Source organism: Arachis hypogaea, chromosome 10, assembly GCF_003086295.3.
Source record: "Arachis hypogaea cultivar Tifrunner chromosome 10, arahy.Tifrunner.gnm2.J5K5, whole genome shotgun sequence".
NCBI classification, from domain to species: Eukaryota; Viridiplantae; Streptophyta; class Magnoliopsida; order Fabales; family Fabaceae; genus Arachis; species Arachis hypogaea.
In genome coordinates, this window is record NC_092045.1 from 85,363,790 (window position 1) to 85,379,373 (window position 15,584).

At 39.8% G+C, this 15,584-nt stretch overlaps 2 long non-coding RNA genes across 2 annotated transcripts; both read left to right on the forward strand.

Annotated features, from left to right (window-relative positions):
* Nucleotides 1–3,015: 3,015 nt before the first annotated feature.
* LOC140175861 (uncharacterized) lies at nt 3,016–5,267 on the forward strand. Its single transcript, XR_011866719.1, has 4 exons — nt 3,016–3,184; nt 3,276–3,330; nt 3,419–3,547; nt 5,014–5,267. It is a non-coding gene; the product is annotated as an uncharacterized lncRNA (long non-coding RNA).
* A 4,281-nt stretch (nt 5,268–9,548) lies between these two features.
* Nucleotides 9,549–11,800, forward strand: LOC140175862 (uncharacterized). The gene is made up of 4 exons (XR_011866720.1): nt 9,549–9,717; nt 9,809–9,863; nt 9,952–10,080; nt 11,547–11,800. It is a non-coding gene; the product is annotated as an uncharacterized lncRNA (long non-coding RNA).
* Nucleotides 11,801–15,584: the final 3,784 nt, after the last annotated feature.

Consider the following 15,584-nt stretch of genomic DNA (forward strand, 5'->3'; position numbering starts at 1 on the left):
TGGGTATGGAGGCTGCGACAGGGAGGGAGAGGGAAGGGGAGGGAGTGTGCCTTGGGGAGGGAACTTTGGGGTGGTTTGCCAAGTCACCAAAATACGGTGACCACATCAGCATTGTGCTTGGCGGAAATTTGCTCCGGCAAGCTCGGGGGCACGCTTGTCAAATTTTAAAATCTTTTAAGGACCATTTTGTTAATAACAATAGTGAGGTACCAAAATGTCAGCGTTTGAATCTTTCAGATACTAATTTGGTTATTACCTCTATTGTTATTTTGTTAATGAAATATGAAAATTATATATAAAACAATAAATTTTAAAATTTTACACATTAAATAAATTTAGATAAAATAAAAAATAAACTAAAATTAAGAATTTTAATATTATTTTGTATATTTTTTAATAAACTTTCAATCTCATAAAATCTATTATAACACATGCATTTAAAAGGTTAATTTAAAAAAAATAAAAAATTAAAAAGAGTACAATAACAATTAGATTCTCAAAAATGTTAATCTTGAATTAATTAATTTTTAAAAGAAAAAAGTATTAATTAGATCCTATAAGATGACAAATGGTGGTTATATATGTCATTTTGTCAATGAATAATACAAAATGAAATAGAATTGTCCATGTATTTTGTTATTAATAGTGTATGTCTAGATACTTTTTTGAGTAAAACATAACTATCATATAAACATGAAAACGATATAATTGTAGACAATGAAATATTTATTATCTTTTGAGTTTTTATATATTTTTTTATCAATTCATGTCTATTTATTACAAATTTTATTAAAATAAGTAAAATTTCGTTTCAAAATTATTATCTACATGATTATATCTTTTATAGATAGACACATCAAAATAATTAATAGTATATATAAATATCACCATTAAATTTTAATTAATGAATTAATAGAAAAATATAATGTGTCTATTATTTACTATCCTAAAAAACTAAATTAATATTTTAAAAAAAATAATTAATCTAAAATCAAAATATTAGAAATTAATTGTCCCTTCACTCCATTAAAAACAAAATCCCACTATGAACTAAGTTCAGTTGAGGACCGGAAAAAAATAGCTTTTATTTGTTGTGAGAGAAAACATGGTTTCACAGTTGACAGATGTCATTGTATACGATGCAACAATTTAAGTTGGTTAGATTGGATATTTTCATCCATTCCAAACTGAAAAAGGGAAGAATCCGTTGGAGATTTTTCGTAGACTTTCTATGAGTAATGTACACAGTATTTTTATTTAATGAATCTTGACCACATGTATTATTTAATATAAATCTCAATGGTTATAAAAGCTAAAATATCATATTTCACACAAGTATAATATCATACGTGAACATCTTCCAGTAATATATAATATAATAGATACATTATATATTCATAGTTGACTCAAATATGGATTGGTTGGTGAGGAGTTTAGTGAGAAAAGCTCTAAAACCTCTGGACTTGGGATTGGTGAAGGAGAGGGTGTGTAAACATATGCCTCACATTGTGGACGTTAGGGAGATTGGGACGTCTAAAGTGCTGTTAACCTTTGATACTGTAGAGCATGCTGGCGAAGCATTTACTTTCAAAATGGATACCTTGTTGCACTACTTCAATAGGATCGGGCATTGGAAGGAATCAGAATGGTGTATCACTCGAAGAGTGTGGTTGGAGTGCTACGGAATCCTTCTACATGCATGGTCGCCGAACACGTTTAAAAAAATAGGAGGACAGTGGGGAGACGTGCTTCAGTGTGATGTAACGATAGGTAAAGGATCATCGTTTACAGCTGGAAGGCTTCGAGTTGAGACAGAAGTGTTTGATGAAATTCGAGAATGGATACAAATTGCTATTAGGAATAATGTCTTTGGAATTTTTGTGAAGGAGGTGGGTGCCCAGGGGGGTGGTGAGGACAGTGAGAAGGGGAGTCTCAGGGTCTGTGCTGAGAATATAGTTTTAGAAGCCTCTGACAATGTCCAGGAAAAGGTGGCGGCGCAGTGGGATCCTGCGGCGGAACTGATCGACGGGAGAGCTACGGTGGATGTACATGAGGAGGACAGAATAGTAATTAGAGAGGTGATTTTGAATGATGTTAACGTTGATTATTTGAATTTCAAAAAGGATATTCATGTACCAGATTCAGTTAGTAGTACCAAGGACGATGGGGATGCGGTTGCTAAGGGATTTGAGGGGATTAATGAGGGGGAGTCAGAAAGATCGGTCACACAGGTTTGTGGTACTGGGAAAGGGGGGTTCCTATAGCGTGTGCTAGATCGTATGGGATGTACTATGTGGATCCGGTGGGCCACCAGGCTGGGAGGTGTGAGGAGCACGTGTTGGGCTTGCCTTCATTTGCCCCAATAGCTATTCAGGGTGGAATTGGGCTGCGGGACGTGTATGGTGAGCGCTGGGTGATTGGGGCAGAGGCTGGACTGGAGATTAGGGCAGAAGAGGAGCTGGGCCAGAGTTGGAGGCTGGATGCAATGGCTTTTGGACCGTTTCCCTTTGGAGGCACGGGCGGGTCGGGTGATCCGAAACTTCGCAAGACTTCTCGTGCTTTGAGTGCAGCGGCGCCCCTGCATGGTGTGCGAGGCTGGCCAGGGTACCTTGAGGAGGTCGCTGTCGAGCCGGGAGGGGTGCTACTCAGTGCTTGGACGTCACTCGCGGATGAGACCCAAGACTTGGAGGAAGATGTGGAGGGGGTAGAACCGCGTGCGGGGGAGGCTGTTGAGTGCGATAGGGGGAGAGGGTCGCAGAGGGGATGTCTGTTGTAAACCCCGGTTAAATTAGTAGATAATTAGTCAATAAATTAGTTTTTAATAAGGAGGATTAGAAATGTGAATGCTATATTAAATTAGGGTAGAGCTCATCGAAACGAGAATTTTGACACTAATTTCGAAGAAAACGGTCCAAAATTGGACCGAAAGGACCGAACCGGTTGAACCGAACCCGAACCGGCTTATCGGTCCAACCGGACCAGCCCATTAAAAAGAGCCACGGGCTCTTTTTCCCTCATTTCCTCAAGGACGCAGCTGAGCTCCAGGGAGAGGAAAGGAACGCCGAACATTTACGGCAAAGTTCCAAATCCCGTAATTCCTCCGTTCGAGCTCCAATCGTCGCACCGTTTGCGGCCACGCGTTCACCGCGTCGAGCTCTACATTTCTACCGGAACAATTTCATAGGTAACTCATTATTTTACACTCAGCCTTCATTTCCCCCAATTTTCGAATTTTAAGTGGGAATATTGAATTTCTTTGATTTCTGATGTTTTAGGATCCAATTAGCTTGAGAAAAACGTTCACTCTTGCTTATGTGAAGCTTGGGTAAGGTGAGGATACGATAATTCTATTTTATTTTCATTAAATTTGAGCTTTGAGTATTAAATTGGGTATATATGTATTATGAACGTGTATTAGGTTGAAAATAAATAATTGGAGCTTGAAATTGTGAATACTGGAACTTGGAGGAAGCGGATTAGTTGAGTTTTGAGAGGCTGTCTTGGTTTTGAATAAATAGCTTTGGTCGTTACGTGAAAATCGGCTAAGGTATGGTTTAGGTTTCTTGCATTTAATATATAATGTTCTGTGAAAACTTAGGCTAGATGACCATAGGATAAGCTGGAATGCAGGTGTATGTTTAATATTTAGTGATTTGTCGATGAATATAGTTGTTTGAAGTTTATTGGATAATTAGTTATTAATTTTGGATGGTGAATGTTGTTATGTTAATTTGGAACGAGTTATAGTTGAATGTTATTGTTGATGAACATAGTTGGTTTGGTGCTTGTTGATTAATTAATGATTCGGTGAATTATTGATTTGAGGTATTTTGTGTTAAAAGCCTAGGAATTGTGAACTATGATTCTTAGTTGAATTTTGGTTGTTGGATTTGAAGATTGTATGAGTTTAATTGTTGATCTGAAGTAGATTTTTGTGGAGATTGTTATGATAATGAAGAAGAGAATGTTGGATTGAAAAGAATGCAGGTTTGGACCCGAAGAGGGTGGCAAAGTCCGAGTTTTAGAGGAAATGCTGCCGAAATTTTATAAAAATTAGAGATTTTGTTTATATGATTATTTAAAAAGATTTAGATTTAAAGGTTATGGTTTGATTTTGAGTTATTAAGACAATGAGCATGTTTTAAGTTTGATTCATTTAGGAAAAAATGAATTATGTTTTGGATTAGAACTATTGATAGACGGAGTGGGAGGTGTGATAATGAAGGATAAGGATTGAATATGATTGATGTATGACGATGAATGAAATGTGATTGAGAATGATGTGGATATTGATGAATTATAATTAAATTATTTAAATGGCTTATGAATTTGCATAATCTGAGATACGAGATTCCCTGGATTAAGTGCCGTGGCTTGCCACCACGTGTACCAGGTTGAAAACTCGATACTCTGTTGACCCTACGACGTAAGTGTGACCGGGCACTATATAAATTCCCGGGAATGTTACCCCCATTGAGCAATATTGATTATTTGAGAAAAATCTATGCATAGACTCTTGGGGATGCACGTCGGGGGACCGTCTAAGGACAATTCAGACTTGTCGGGTTGGCTGGATAACCGACAGATGAGCCTCATCAGCCATAGGACAGGCATGCATCATATGCATATTACTTGAATTACTTACTTGTGCTCTAATTGGGTGTGCCTATCTGTATTTGCCATGTTAAATGTATATTTGTTATCTGCAGTACTTGTAACCTTCTTGTGTTTGCCTTTGTCTGTTTAGTTGTCTGTGAAAATGCATGATGGAGTTGGAGGTATGGAGGAATGGCAGTATGGGATTTAGATTTAAGGTTAAGTTAAGTTAGGATTAAATATTTTTAGAGAACCACCTTTTATGGCTTCTGTTTAATACTTTAAGCTCTATAATCTGAGTGTCGGTGTTCTAGGATTGCCTCTGGCATTCCCAGGACCTTATATATTATGTGTGTGGCACCTTTACCATACTGAGAACCTCCGGTTCTCATTCCATACTATGTTGTTGTTTTTCAGATGCAGGTCGAGAGGCATCTCGTTAGGCATCTGGACCCTTGAAGCGGAGTGGTTACAGGGTTATTTTGTTATGCTATGATGTGTATATATATACTTGGTTTTCTCTCCGCATAACTTGTTCTTTTGATCCTCCTAGAGGTTTATGGAGAGGTAGGATTGTGTATATGTACTTTTGGGTTATGGATATGTATGTATATATATGTAAATATTCTCCGGCCAGTCTTGACTTCGCAGGCTGAGTTAGGAGCTTGTTATTTGGTATCTTTGGCACTCTATTCCTACTTCTGTTATCATATGTTTAATAGTTATGGTTTCCTTAGCACGCAGGTTAACCCGTTCCTTGAGCGTTGCGCTTTTATTTTGCGATTTTGTTTCCTCTTTTCTTCACGGCTCCTAGCATATTATAATTCTTCTGCTATTATAAATATATATTTTATTTTAGAGGTCGTAATACCACACCACCTCTGTTTTACGGCTTAAGCGTAAAGCTTAGCGTGGTAGGGTGTTACATTATGGTATCAGAGCAGTTCGTTCCTATAGAGCCTGAAAGACGGACTGATTGTACTTCCGTGCATTCTCTGTATATGTGTTTATGTGCTATTAGGATATCTGACTGATATATATGGCATAAACGTCTGTGAGCATGCAATTGGAACTTAAACCATTAGACCTGCGATATTGAGACTGATCAACTTAATATCACTTGTTTGGTGTGTATAAGGACCAGATGTCGACTCGCAGACGCGGTCGCGGGCGAGATAGAGGTAGGATAGGCATCGTTACTCCTAGCCTAGTAGGGAATGATCCAGTAGACTTTATGGCTGCCCTGGAAAATATGGCTGCAGCTATGCAGGTGACAGCCGAGGCACTGGGTAATAAGATAAACCAGGGTAATCACGGAACAATAATGATGAGGACGGTCCTATGACACTTGCTACATTTCTAAAAGTTCATCCTCCGACCTTCAGGAGAACCTCAATCCCACTGATGCATATAATTGGATTCAGGCTCTGGAAAGGGCGTTACAGGTACAACAGGTTCCTGAGGAGTAATGGGTTGAATTTGAAACTTATCAGTTGCAAGATGAAGTTTAGTATGGGTGACAGGGGACACGATGTATCCTGCAGGCAGGTGACACTGTGATAGTTGGGAGATTGGTTATTTAAGAACCATGTTTTGCTTGATTGCTCTGAAAAGTCAGTACAGTTTATGCCGGAAAGGTCAGAAGCACCGGTTGTGGTGAATAGTTACTATTTGAATTCTATAATAGTAAACTATTCTAGAACTGAATGTCAGGGTATTATGTTATTAACTGCGGGAGTATCAGGTGATGATAAGAGTTTAGAGCAGATTCCGGTTGTATGTGAATTTCCAGATGTGTTTCCGGATGATATTAATGAATTCCCACCTAACCGAGAGGTTGAATTTGCAATTGAGTTGGTACCTGGAGCCGGTCCGATTTCAATTACTCCTTATAGGATGTCACCTTTAGAAATGGCTGAACTGAAGGCTCAGCTGGAAGATCTGTTAGGTAAGCATTTCATCCGACCAAGTGTTTCTCTGTGGGGAGCACTAGTGTTACTAGTAAAGAAGAAGGATGTGAGTATGCGGTTGTGTGTCGACTATCGGAAGTTGAATAAAATCACTGTGAAGAATAAATATCCGTTGCCTAGAATCGATGATCTAATAGATCAGTTACAGGGTGCTGGTGTGTTTTCTAAGATTGATCTGCGATCCAGATATCATCAGATAAGGGTTAGAGATGAGGATATTCCGAAAACTGCTTTCAGAACCCGTTATGGTCATTATGAGTATACAGTAATGTCTTTCGGGTTAACTAATGCCCCCGCAGTATTTATAGATTAGATGAACAGAATTTTTTGACCGTATTTGGACAAGTTTGTTATTGTCTTCATTGATGACATTTTTGTTTATTCTAAGACTGAAGAGGAGCATGCTGATCACTTGCGAACTGTGCTACAAATTTTGAGAAACAAAAAGTTATACGCTAAGTTATCTAAATGTGAATTTTGGAAGAGTGAAGTAAAGTCTCTCTGTCATGTGGTGAGTAAGCAGGAAATAGCTATGGATCCTGCTAAGGTGGAAGCAGTGATGAATTGGGAGCAACCAACTTCAGTGACAGAGATCAAAAGTTTCTTAGGTTTGGCAGGGTATTATCGTAGATTCATTAAGGGATTTTCACAGCTCGCCTTACCTTTAACTAAGTTGACTAGGAAAGATACGCCTTTTGTTTGGTCTCCAGAATGTGAAGAGAGTTTTCAAGAATTGAAGCACAGATTGACTACTGCACCCGTATTGTTATTGCCTGAATCAAGTGAACCGTTTGAAGTGTACTGTGATGCATCACTGAAGGGTTTAGGGTGCGTTCTGATGCAGCACCAGAATGTTGTGGCATACGCCTCACGGCAGTTAAGGCCACATGAAGTGAACTATCCGACACACGATTTGGAACTTGCTGCTGTTGTATTTGCTTTAAAGATTTGGAGGCACTATTTCTATGGTGTTAAGTTTCATGTTTTCTCATACCATAAGAGTTTGAAGTATCTTTTTAGCAGAAGGAGTTGAATATGCGTCAAAGGAAGCAGATGGAGCTTCTAAAAGATTATGATTTTGAATTGAATTATCATTCAGGAAAAGCGAACGTTGTGGCAGACGCTTTGAGTCGAAAGTCTTTATATGCAACTTGGATGATGCTACGGGAAGAAGAATTACTAAAGGCATTTCAAGGTTTGAATTTGGGAATTAGAGAAGAATCTGGAATCCTGTGTTTGAGTCAGTTGCAGATTTCAAGTGATTTTAAATTAGAACTTTTGAAGGCTCATCGAGATAGTGAAGCGTTACGTAAGGTATTACCAGCAGTTGAACAGGGAAAACAGTGGAGAGTGCCAGAAGGTCATGATGGTTTATGGAGGTTCAAGAACTGGATTATTGTGCCTAATGTTGGAGACCTGCGACAAAGTATCTTGAAGGAAGCTCATAAGAGTGGGTTCTCAATTCATCCAGGGAATACTAAAATGTATCAGGATCTGAAAGCGATGTTCTGTGGCAAGGGATGAAGAATGATGTGGCATTACTTGTATCTAAATGTTTAATGTGTCAGAAGGTTAAGATTGAGCATCAAAGACCATCAGGGACCCTTCAGCCTTTAAAGATTCCACAATGGAAATGGGAGAGTGTTGCAATGGATTTTGTGATAGGGTTGCCTAGAACCCGATCTGGTTGTGATGCTATTTGGGTAGTTGTGGATCGACTGACAAAAACAACTCACTTCCTTCCCATTCGAATAAGTTGCACAATGGAAGAATTGGTTCGAATGTACATTAAAGAGATTGTCAGGTTACATGGTGTGCCTTCTACCATTATATCTGGTAGACATCTTCATTTCACATCAAGGTTCTGGGAAGCTTTTTAGCGTGCATTTGAGACTCAACTAAGCTTGAGTACTGCGTATCACCCTCAGACAGATGGTCAGTCAAAAAGAACTATTTAGACCTTGGAGGATATGCTAAGGGCTTGTGTTTTGGACCAGCCTGCGAGCTGGGATCGGTATATGCCATTAATTGAATTTGCTTATAATAATAGCTATCATGCGAGCATCGGAATGGCTCCATATGAGACTCTGTATGGCAGAAAATGTCAATCTTCGTTGTGTTGGTATAAAACTGGAGAAAGGAGTTTGTTAGGGCCTGAGATGATAGCTGAAACGACTGAGCAAATAAAGAAGATTCGTAATCGAATGCTTATAGCCCAAAGCCGTCAAAAGAGCTATGCTGATTAGAGGCGAAAGCTTTTGGAATTCGAAGAAGGGGAACATGTCTTTTTGAAAGTTACACTAACCACTGGAGTGGGAAGAACCATTAAGACCAAGAAACTGAATCCCCGTTATATTGGACCGTTTGAGATTCTGAAGAGGATTGGGCCAGTGGCTTATAGAATTGCCTTACCGCCATATCTTTCGAATTTGCACGATGTGTTTCATGTGTCTCAGCTTAGGAAGTACACTCCTGATGCAAGTCATATTCTAGAACCAGAACCAATCCAAGTGAGAGAAGATCTAACACTCCCAGTAATTCCGGTGAGGATTGATGACACCAGTGTTAAACGATTACGAGGAAGGGAAGTATCATTGGTAAAAGTAGCTTGGAGTCGAGCTGGTATCGAGGAACATACCTGGGAACTCAAATCAGATATGCGAAAGGACTATCCAAATATCTTTTCAGGTAACTAGATTTGAATTTTGAGGACAAAATTCTTTATTAGGTGGGTAGGATGTAAACCCCGGTTAAATTAGTAGATAATTAGTCAATAAATTAGTTTTTAATAAGGAGGATTAGAAATGTGAATGCTATATTAAATTAGGGTAGAGCTCATCGAAACGAGAATTTTGACACTAATTTCGAAGAAAACGGTCCAAAATTGGACCGAAAGGACCGAACCGGTTGAACCGAACCCGAACCGGCTTATCGGTCCAACCGGACCAGCCCATTAAAAAGAGCCACGGGCTCTTTTTCCCTCATTTCCTCAAGGACGCAGCTGAGCTCCAGGGAGAGGAAAGGAACGCCGAACATTTACGGCAAAGTTCCAAATCCCGTAATTCCTCCGTTCGAGCTCCAATCGTCGCACCGTTTGCGGCCACGCGTTCACCGCGTCGAGCTCTACATTTCTACCGGAACAATTTCATAGGTAACTCATTATTTTACACTCAGCCTTCATTTCCCCCAATTTTCGAATTTTAAGTGGGAATATTGAATTTCTTTGATTTCTGATGTTTTAGGATCCAATTAGCTTGAGAAAAACGTTCACTCTTGCTTATGTGAAGCTTGGGTAAGGTGAGGATACGATAATTCTATTTTATTTTCATTAAATTTGAGCTTTGAGTATTAAATTGGGTATATATGTATTATGAACGTGTATTAGGTTGAAAATAAATAATTGGAGCTTGAAATTGTGAATACTGGAACTTGGAGGAAGCGGATTAGTTGAGTTTTGAGAGGCTGTCTTGGTTTTGAATAAATAGCTTTGGTCGTTACGTGAAAATCGGCTAAGGTATGGTTTAGGTTTCTTGCATTTAATATATAATGTTCTGTGAAAACTTAGGCTAGATGACCATAGGATAAGCTGGAATGCAGGTGTATGTTTAATATTTAGTGATTTGTCGATGAATATAGTTGTTTGAAGTTTATTGGATAATTAGTTATTAATTTTGGATGGTGAATGTTGTTATGTTAATTTGGAACGAGTTATAGTTGAATGTTATTGTTGATGAACATAGTTGGTTTGGTGCTTGTTGATTAATTAATGATTCGGTGAATTATTGATTTGAGGTATTTTGTGTTAAAAGCCTAGGAATTGTGAACTATGATTCTTAGTTGAATTTTGGTTGTTGGATTTGAAGATTGTATGAGTTTAATTGTTGATCTGAAGTAGATTTTTGTGGAGATTGTTATGATAATGAAGAAGAGAATGTTGGATTGAAAAGAATGCAGGTTTGGACCCGAAGAGGGTGGCAAAGTCCGAGTTTTAGAGGAAATGCTGCCGAAATTTTATAAAAATTAGAGATTTTGTTTATATGATTATTTAAAAAGATTTAGATTTAAAGGTTATGGTTTGATTTTGAGTTATTAAGACAATGAGCATGTTTTAAGTTTGATTCATTTAGGAAAAAATGAATTATGTTTTGGATTAGAACTATTGATAGACGGAGTGGGAGGTGTGATAATGAAGGATAAGGATTGAATATGATTGATGTATGACGATGAATGAAATGTGATTGAGAATGATGTGGATATTGATGAATTATAATTAAATTATTTAAATGGCTTATGAATTTGCATAATCTGAGATACGAGATTCCCTGGATTAAGTGCCGTGGCTTGCCACCACGTGTACCAGGTTGAAAACTCGATACTCTGTTGACCCTACGACGTAAGTGTGACCGGGCACTATATAAATTCCCGGGAATGTTACCCCCATTGAGCAATATTGATTATTTGAGAAAAATCTATGCATAGACTCTTGGGGATGCACGTCGGGGGACCGTCTAAGGACAATTCAGACTTGTCGGGTTGGCTGGATAACCGACAGATGAGCCTCATCAGCCATAGGACAGGCATGCATCATATGCATATTACTTGAATTACTTACTTGTGCTCTAATTGGGTGTGCCTATCTGTATTTGCCATGTTAAATGTATATTTGTTATCTGCAGTACTTGTAACCTTCTTGTGTTTGCCTTTGTCTGTTTAGTTGTCTGTGAAAATGCATGATGGAGTTGGAGGTATGGAGGAATGGCAGTATGGGATTTAGATTTAAGGTTAAGTTAAGTTAGGATTAAATATTTTTAGAGAACCACCTTTTATGGCTTCTGTTTAATACTTTAAGCTCTATAATCTGAGTGTCGGTGTTCTAGGATTGCCTCTGGCATTCCCAGGACCTTATATATTATGTGTGTGGCACCTTTACCATACTGAGAACCTCCGGTTCTCATTCCATACTATGTTGTTGTTTTTCAGATGCAGGTCGAGAGGCATCTCGTTAGGCATCTGGACCCTTGAAGCGGAGTGGTTACAGGGTTATTTTGTTATGCTATGATGTGTATATATATACTTGGTTTTCTCTCCGCATAACTTGTTCTTTTGATCCTCCTAGAGGTTTATGGAGAGGTAGGATTGTGTATATGTACTTTTGGGTTATGGATATGTATGTATATATATGTAAATATTCTCCGGCCAGTCTTGACTTCGCAGGCTGAGTTAGGAGCTTGTTATTTGGTATCTTTGGCACTCTATTCCTACTTCTGTTATCATATGTTTAATAGTTATGGTTTCCTTAGCACGCAGGTTAACCCGTTCCTTGAGCGTTGCGCTTTTATTTTGCGATTTTGTTTCCTCTTTTCTTCACGGCTCCTAGCATATTATAATTCTTCTGCTATTATAAATATATATTTTATTTTAGAGGTCGTAATACCACACCACCTCTGTTTTACGGCTTAAGCGTAAAGCTTAGCGTGGTAGGGTGTTACATCTGTCAGAGGGGCAGTACGGCGGCAGGAGCAAGAAACCCAGGAAGGGGGGTCTTGCGGGCATGGTCGATTGTGATTGTGCCACAGGGAGCCTGAGACGGCAAACTAGGAAGGGGAGACTTTGGAAGCAAACGGCAACACAGAGGGTGAGATTCAGGCTGTGGCTGACGGTGGTGATCCTGGGCGGGTAGGAGCAGGGGAGGAAACGGAAACCGGGGGTCAGGCAGAGGGTGACGAGTATAAAGAGACACAGGAAGAGCAGGTACAAGAAAATCAACTAACCTGGGCACTAGCAGTGGAATCGGGTGCGGTTTTATATGATGAAGAAGTAGATATTATGGGGATTTTGCAAGAACAAAATGAAGAAATAGCGGCGAAGAGAAGAATGGCGAAGCAAAAAGAAAAGGCAAGAAGGAGTCGGCCGAAGAATAAAAACAAGGTGAGTAAAAATTTGTTTAAATGATTGTGAGCTGTTGGAACATTAGGGGGTTGAGGGGGGGGGGGACGGAAAATTGAGTATGGTGAAATCTTTGAAGAATAAATATAACTTGAACATGTTAGAACTGATCGAAACAAAAAGGGAAGTACTTACTAAATATGATGTTGCATAGCTTTGTGGAATTAGTACTGCTGGGTGGGAATTTGTGGAGTCTGTAGGGACGGTGATGAACCACTATTTTATGGTTTACAATGTGTTTAATTGTGTGGTTATATCATGATCTTTACCCACTTATTCATATAATTAGCATGCATTTATATTTCCTTCCTAAAATTATTACATGATTGAAAATATGCTTCTTTGGTCTTAATTTAGCTAATCTTAATCCTCTCTTATTACCATTCGATGCCTTGATCTGTATGTTAAGTGTTTCAGGCTTCAGACGGCTGGGGGTCTGTTATTGATGTGGGATGATGGAGTGTTTAAAGTACATAATAGCTATAAAGGTGAGCAGTGGCTGTGCATTGAAGGAGTGTTAACCAGGACTAACTTCCTCTGTGCTTTTTGTTTGGTGTACGGGGCGCATGAAGGGATGCGAAGAAGGAGGTGTGGGAAGAACTAAGCTATATGGCGGGTTTGTGTCATGTTCCTTTCTATTTTTTAGGGGACTTTAATGAAATCTTACATGTTGAGGATCGAAAAAGGGGGACTAGCTTGCCGGCATTAGCGGAAGAGTTTAAGAGTTGGGTGCATGACATGCAGTTGATGGATTTGTCTCTTACTGATAGAAAGTATACATGGTTTAGGGGACGATCCTGTAGTCGGATTGATAGGGTGATGGTCAATATTGAATAGATTGAGAGGTTTCCAGATATTTGGCTAAAAGGGGGCCCAAGGGGGTTGTCGGATCACTGCTCGCTCATATTGGAAGGTACAACATTAGGAAGGGGCCCTAGACCATTCAGAAGTCTGGATTCCTAGTTTACGCATGAGGAATTTCTGAGAATGGTGAAGAATGAATGGAGAAGTTTGGGAGAAGCCCAGTTCACATGTAAACTGAGGGATTTAACAGTACCACTGTGGAAATGGCACAAGGATAACTTCAGGGACATGGATAAGAAACTTCTGCAGTTTGAGGAGGAGATCACAAGGTTGGACATGTTGGTTAGTGATGGGATTTATGATGGTACAACAGAGGCTAGAAGGAAGGCGCTGGTGAGATTTTGTGAAAAATGGTACATTAAGAAGAAAATTTACTGGAAACAGATGTCTCGGTCCAAGCATGCTGCCAACATGGATAAGAATACCAGATACTTTCATAACATTGCCTCAGCCAGAAGACGGAATAACAGGATAGATGCCCTGATGATACATGAAAGACTTGTGCGTAATCAGGCGAGAATAAAAGGTGTAATTAGAGCGTTCTACAAGGATTTATATCGGTAGGAATATGTTCCGAGGATTGGGGTCAGGGATGGTTTGGTGAAGCGTATCCAGAGAGAGGAGGCTGAAGCACTGGAAGTGATGCCATCAGCAGAGGAAATCCGGGAGGCAGTGTGGGCTGCGAATCTTCCAAGGCCCCAGGAAGTGATGGGTACAACATGAACTTCATCAAGAAATGTTAGGAGGATATTGGACCGGAGTTCATTGAAGCAGTAATGGGGTTCTTTCAAAGTGCTAAGTTTCCAACGGACGTGAATGTAACATGGGTGACATTAGCCCCAAAGTTTAAAGGTGCAAAGGAGGTGAAGGACTTTCGGCCGATTAGCATGGTGGGGTGTGTGTATAAAGTAATTTCGAAGGTGTTAGTGAGAAGGATGCGAGCTGTCATGCCGGGGTTGGTCGGAAAGACTCAGACGGCATTTGTAAAGGGTAGGAAAATTCATGATGGCGTACTCAAAGCCTGCGAGATGGTTCATTGGCTGAAGACTTGGAAAAAGACAGCAGCTATTATCAAACTGGATTTTCAAAAAACTTATGACAGAGTAAGATGGAGTTTTGTAGATGTTGTGCTTCAGAAAATGGGCTTTGGCCAAAGGTGAAGGAATTGGGTGAAGAAGGAGTGTGTTACTATGGCTACTATGGCAGTCTTGGTAAATGGGTCACCATCCAAGCCATTCAAGATGGAGTGGGGACTACGACAAGGGGACCCACTTTCACCACTTCTGTTCGTGCTAGTTGTCGACGTTTTGCATAGGATGTTGGGGGAAGCTGTGAGGAATGGACGCATTGCTCCACTGCTGGTAGGGGGAGATCATATTGAACTGTCGCATTTACAATTTGCGGATGACACCATTTTGTTATGCCTGCCGGAGACTGAAACAATTGTAAACTATAAGAGGCTGTTACGGTACTTTGAGTTAATGTCTGGGCTGAGCATCAATTTTGATAAATCGAATCTGATCTCGGTAAACTGTGAGCAGGGATGGATCGATCATGTGTGTCGACTACTGGGTTGCAAGCAAGCCGCTTTACCAGTTAGATACTTGGGGATTTCTCTAGGAGTGAAGCTGCAGCTAGTGAAGACTTGGAAACCAATCATCGATAAGGTGGAACAGAAGCTTAGCTTATAGAAAGCGAAGGTGTTAAATAAATAAGGTAAGCTTATTCTTATCAAATCGGTCTTGAATAGCCTTTCCATATACTACCTAAGCCTGTACAAGATGCCGAAGCGGTGGCGGACAAGATCATTGCATTACAAAGGAAATTTATGTAGTGCAAGGAGGACAGTAACTATGGTATTCCTTTGGTCAAGTGGGAGTTGGTCCAGACCCCAAAGAAAGTTGGGGGCTTGGGGTGGGTGATGCAGTGCTGAGGAATACAGCGCTCCTGTTTAAGTGGTGGTGACAGTTTTCAAAGGAGGAGTGCCGGCTGTGGAAGAAGATTGTTTGTTCATGCAACAAGTTGAACCCGGATATAATGCTAACAACTTAGTCTTTACCAGTAAAAGGAGGGCCTTGTAAGGACATATGTCAGCTGAATATCAAAGAACCACGGGTTCGAGATAAAGTGGTCAGTGGCCTGGCAACGAAAATAGGCAATGGTAGAAAAACTCGATTTTGGGAGGATAACTGGGTCAGGATGGTGCTC